The sequence below is a fragment of the Primulina eburnea genome, chromosome 9 (assembly GCF_022965805.1).
Source record: "Primulina eburnea isolate SZY01 chromosome 9, ASM2296580v1, whole genome shotgun sequence".
In the NCBI taxonomy this organism is placed as follows: domain Eukaryota; kingdom Viridiplantae; phylum Streptophyta; class Magnoliopsida; order Lamiales; family Gesneriaceae; genus Primulina; species Primulina eburnea.
This window is the reverse complement of record NC_133109.1, coordinates 20,586,808-20,592,781: the sequence shown is the minus strand read 5'-3', so window position 1 is coordinate 20,592,781 and position 5,974 is coordinate 20,586,808. Positions and strand designations below refer to the sequence as shown.

Below are 5,974 nucleotides of genomic sequence, written 5' to 3'. Positions count from 1 at the left end.
GGTTCAATCAGTTTACTTGGTTCAAGCTGTTCTTGTTCCACGACTGATTTGACAAAGCGAATGAATTTTCCTTTGTCCATATTCAGTTGTGGCTGAGTATCATTGGAAGATATCTCACTTTGACTACTGAACCCTAGTCCAGTCTTGTCAGCAACTGATTTTTGCGAATTTTGAATATCAGTTAGAGCTGCAGAAGATTTATTCCAAGCCTGAATGAGCTCGTTGTGCTTTGCATTTTCAAGCATCAATTTTTGAATCAACAATTGATTCCTGCTCTTTTCAGCATTGAGCTCAGCAATTTCCCTTTTTAGACTCAACATATCAACTGACTGATCAGTTTTAGTATTGTTGTCCAAGGGATCATCTTGCTTTGCTCTGGCTTTATCAAATGATAAAGCAAGCTTTTGATACTCGCTGACCATGTCATGAAGAGTCGAAATAAGCTCTTCTCTAGTGAAATCAGTTGAGCTAAAGTCGAATACCTGCTGATTGTCTGATTGATCTTCTGTCTCATCAGCCATCAGACACTTGACTTCTTCCTCTTCTTCACTAGAACTGTATGAAGTTTCTGCTTCTGACTCATCACTGTCAGTCTCTGCCTATTTGGCTTTGCTATCCTCAGCTAGGAGTACTTCATGCTTCTTTTTATAGGTTTTCCTTTCATCCTTAGGTCTCCTTTTGTGCTCATATGATTTCTTTTTTCGTTCAGTTGAGACTTGACTGTCCTTCTTTGGTTTTGGGCAGTCAGCAATGAAATGTCCTGGCTTTCCACAGTTATAGCAAGTATTTGAATCTTCTCTGGAGTTATTTCTTTGGTAGCTCTTCTGAAAATTTCCCTGATTCTTCCTCATGAATCTACCAAACTTTCTGATAAACAATGACATAGCATCATTGCTCAATTGATCTGCAGCTTTCTCAACTGAACCAGTTGGTTCTGTTCTTATAGCAGTTAGAGCAGTAGTTGCTGAAGGTGTTGATGGTTCTGCTTCTCCTCGAGTTTGTAACTCAAACTCATAAGCTTTCAGATCAGCAAACAAATCATGAATTTCAACTTTGTTCAAGTCTTTTGATTCCCTCATGGCCATTGTCTTGACATCCCATTCCCTGGGAAGTCCTCTGATAATCTTGAGAGCCACTTCTTTATTTGTATACACTTTTCCAAGTGCATTCAGTTCATTTATGATTCCACTGGTTCTTTCATCATATTCAAGCATTGATTCTCCAGCTTTCATTTTGATGTTGTCAAACTTCTGTACAGCAACAGAAAGTTTGTTTTCCTTTGTTTGCTCATTTCCCTCACATAACTGAATCAGCTTTTCCCATATCTCTTTTCCTGTCTTGCACATCTTGATCTTACTGAACGTTATCTTGTCCAGTGTTTTATACAGTATGTCCTTGGCTACATTGTCAAGGTTTGCTTTTCTTTTATCTTCAGCAGTCCACTCATCTCTGGGTTTTTCGATTCTATGAGGTGCCCCTTCGGTGATGGCAACTGCTGTGTTTGCTTTCAGAATTTTCATTGGCCCGTCAGTTATGACGTACCACATATCATCATCTTGTGCAGCTAAATGAGCCTGCATTCTGATTTTCCAGTCGTCAAAGTCTTCCCTGGAAAACATAGGAATTTTGTTGAAAGAAGACATAATGAATCAGTTGAGAGAATATGTTCTATGACAAGATAAACTTCGCTCTGATACCACTTGATAGGATCGGTTAACTCAAGGTGAAAGTGTTTAGAAGGGGGGGTTGAATAAACACTTGCTAAATTAAAACTTCTTCGAAAGGTTGGGTTCAGTTTTGTTACAAACTGACTCAAGTATCTCGTCGGTCGATAACAATCAGTTAAACTGAATAAAACAGTTGCGGAAAACTAACTGACTGAAAGATAGAATGGATAACTGAAAGTAAATAACACAGGAAATGTTTCTGGATGTTCGGAGACTTGAATAACTCCTACGTCACCCCTTCTATCACAAAGATAGGATATTCACTAAAAGACTTTGATCAAATACAATAACGTGTACTGACCCACTTCAGTTTGGACTTATCTATTGCCAAAACTGAAACTCTTAGTTAACAACTCTTTTACAGATCACAACTGATCTTAGCACAACTTGTACAATTTATCGAAGATTACAAAGTGCTTTTTCTAGCTCAAAACGTAGCCTGAATGCTACTGATAAAACTGATAAGCTTGAGCTTTGATTTGACGAAGTTGAGAGAATATTTTCGCAGAGTAACAGCAAGTAAAATGAGTAGTTCAGAATCGGTAGTTCTTCAGCTGCTCTCTTCGACTATTTATAGGCTTCTGTCAACGGTAACATTTATTTGAATAACAGCCATTGTTTGCCACGTCGATATTCTCTGACAGATCGTACACTGCAACTTTCTGAAATGCGGCGTTCCACTACTACTGTTGCAGTTAGACTGTACTATATGTCGGTTGTCGCAATCAATTGATGACGTGTTCAGTTAGGAACACACTTTACTGATCGATGGTTGAGGCGCTTAAATAATAGCTGAACGATCAGTTACGTAACCAGTTAGTAACTTCAATGCGTAAATCAGTTGCTTGATTCAGTTACTTGGTTCATTTGGTTAATTTGTCAAACTCCGGAATAAGATTTCCAACAACCTGCTAATCGTTCAATCATTTGATCGATAAATGGCAAGGGAAAGTGATCTTTACGGGTTGCATCATTCAATTTCCTATAATCTATGCACACACGCCAACCCGTAACAGTTCTAGTGGGAATCAACTCATTTTTTTCATTAGTAATAACAGTAATCCCACCCTTTTTAGGCACACATTGTACAGGACTTACCCACGCACTATCAGAGATAGGATAGATAATACCTGCATCCAGAAGTTTAATTGTTTCAGCTTTTACTACCTCTTGCATCTTTGGATTGAGTCTCCTTTGTGGTTGTGCTAGAGGTGAGTATTTATCTTCCATCAGAATTTTGTGCATGCAGATCGAAGGACTTATCCCTTTTATGTCCGAAACCTTCCAAGCGAATGCTCCTTTATGCTCCTTAAGGACTCCCAAGAGCTTACTCTCCATATCATCTGTCAAAGAAGAGGAAATAATAACAGGCAATTTATTATTTTCTCCTAAATATACGTACTTGAGATGTGGAAGTAGTGGTTTGAGCTCCAAAGTAGGTGGCTCCTCTAGGCTTGACTTTTGAGGCATTAAATCTTTTCTGTCTCCCAATTCCTCTAGTCTAAGCCTCACTTGCTTTCTCCAAGGTGGAATGGCATTCAAGTGAGCTACCATCTCCATCTTTTCCTCGTCTAGCTCGTCCTCCTGCTTTTCAGTAGTGAGAGTGGCCTCCAATGGTTCTTTCAATCCATCCTGCATAAAATCACAAACGAGAGAATCCAAGACATCAATACGAAAACAACTATCATTGTGCATTGTGTGCTTGAGAATATTGAAGACATCAAAAATAATTTCTTCTTCTCCAACTCTCAGTCTCAATTTCCCCTCTTCAACATCAATCAGTGCTTTCCCTGTAGCCAGAAACGGTCTCCCTAGGATTAAAGACATCTCTAAATCTTCCTCCATGTCAAGTACCACAAAATCTGCAGGAAAAATAAACTTATCCACTTTCACCAAAACATCTTCGATAATCCCACGTGGACACTTGACAGATCTGTCAGCCAGGTGCAACGAAATCCTAGTTGGCTTGGGTTCACCTAATCCCAGTCTCCTAAACACAGAAAAATGCATCAGATTAATACTCCCACCAAGATCACATAGAGCTTTATGAAAATTAATGTCACCAATAATGCAAGGTATAGAGAAACTCCCTGGATCTTTTTGCTTAGGAGGCATCTTGTTTTGAACTAAAGCGGAGCAATTTTCAGTCAAATTCACCGTCATATGATCTTCTAGCTTCCGCTTATTTGCTAAGATATCTTTCAAGAATTTTGCATAACTTGGCATATTCAATAAAGCATCAGCAAAAGGAATGTTAATATGCAATTTTTTAAATATCTCAAGAAATTTACCAAATTGTGCATCTAATTTAGCTTTCTTCATTGCTGCAAGAAAAGGTGGAGGGATAAAAATTTTATTCTGTGCAATAGGTGTAGATGTAGAGTTAGAAGACTTACCTCCTCGATTTTCCACCTCATCCTCACCGTGCTTGGTCTTTTCCTCATTAGACTCGAGTGCTTTTCCACTACGCAATTCCACAGCCTTCACATGTTCTCTTGGGTTAGTTTCCGTGTTGCTTGGCAAAGCTCCTTACTCCCTATTAGCAATCAACTTAGCCAATTGTCCAATTTGATTCTCTAACCCCTTTATGGATGCATCTTGGTTCTGAAATCTCGTCTCTGTTGCAGAAATAAATTTAGTCATCATTTGCTCTAAATTGGACTTCTCCTCCCGAGGCGGTTCTGGCTTGAATCCTTGGTGCATCCCATATGGTGGACCTCTTTGTTGGCGATTTTGGTTGTTTTGAGCTCCCCATGAAAAGTTTGGGTGATTCCTCCATCCCGGATTATATGTGTTCGAATAAGGGTCATTTCTAGGACGGTTCTGGAATCCCACTTGTTTTACCGATGCTCCCTCAGGCACATAGAATGGATTGCCATCTTGGCAATCTTGCACGTCATGCTCACCCCCACACTTATCACAGAAAATTTCTTGCAGACGCATAGCCGACTCACTCATGCTCATCCCATCAATCTTTCTATTCAAAGCCTCTAAATGTGCTGAAACCGCCGACAAATCATTAACTTGATTAACTCCAGCACCTCGTCTCTGCCTATCAGACTGAGGATGATAGCTACTAGCAGCCATCTCCTCCAATAACTCATATCCTTCCTCAGCCGTTTTTCTCAGTAAGTTACCACAGGCAGCAGCATCTATCATAGTACGGTTAGGAGTAAGCAGACCGTAGTAGAAAGTTTGAACAACTAACCCAAGAGGCAGCTCATGGTGTGGACATCTCCTCAACAAGTCCTTGTAGCGCTCCCATGCCTCGTAAAGTGACTCTTTCTCATATCGAGCAAAAGTAGTAATGTCGGCTCTAAGCTTCATAGTTTTCTACGGAGGAAAGTACTTGATCAGGAATGCCTTTGCCATATCCTCCCATGTAGTAATAGACCCTACAAGCAAACAGTTTAACCACGACTTAGCTTTATCTCTCAGTGAAAATGGAAATAAACGCAAATGAACAGCATCATCAGACACGCCATTAAACTTAAAAGTATCACAAATTTCAAGAAAGTCAGCTATATGAGAATTAGGGTCGTCAAGTGCACTTCCCCCAAATTGGACAGTGTTCTGAATCATCTGAATGATAGCTGGCTTGATCTCAAATTGATTAGCTCGGATGACTGGTCTTACGATGCTTGGACGTGCTCCATCAAGAGACGGCTGTGCATAATCCATCATCGGTATACGCCTTGGCTCCTCTCTGTGTTGATCGTCTTCCATTCTTTCCTTCGCTCTTTGCTGTTGTAGTCGACGTCTAGCTGTGCGTTCAATCTCGGGGTCAAAAGGCTCCAGCTTAAACTCGAGTGATCTTTGCATGCACCACAAGAAAAATCTGCAACACAATGAGAGTATCAAATAACAATAAAATAAATAATACTAAAGAATTTAAATGAAAAATAAAAAATTGTGAATCAACAGTCCCCGGCAACGGCGCCAAAAACTTGATCGAGCAAAACTTGCATAGTGAATAGTCCCAAAATTTATTTTATAAATGAAAGCTCGATTTAAATATCGCAAGTGCACGATAGTCAAGTTATAATAAACGTAAGTGAATACGAGTATCGTTCCACAAGGACTGCGTTACACTATTTTTATTTTCAAGTAAAATTTTTTTAGCAACGATAAAATGAGTTGATGATTAAACTAATGTAAATTAAACAACTAAAATAATTAAAATGCAAAGAAAACGTATTCAAGAAAGCAATGACTAATTTGTATTAAATCGATTGAGAAATGAATTT

The 5,974-nt window shown here is 39.2% G+C and overlaps 1 non-coding gene across 1 annotated transcript; it reads left to right on the top strand.

Moving 5' to 3' along the window:
- The first annotated feature begins 4,944 nt into the window (after positions 1–4,944).
- On the top strand, positions 4,945–5,051 carry LOC140842208 (small nucleolar RNA R71). The gene has a single exon (XR_012120339.1). It is a non-coding gene; the product is annotated as a small nucleolar RNA R71 (small nucleolar RNA).
- Positions 5,052–5,974: the final 923 nt, after the last annotated feature.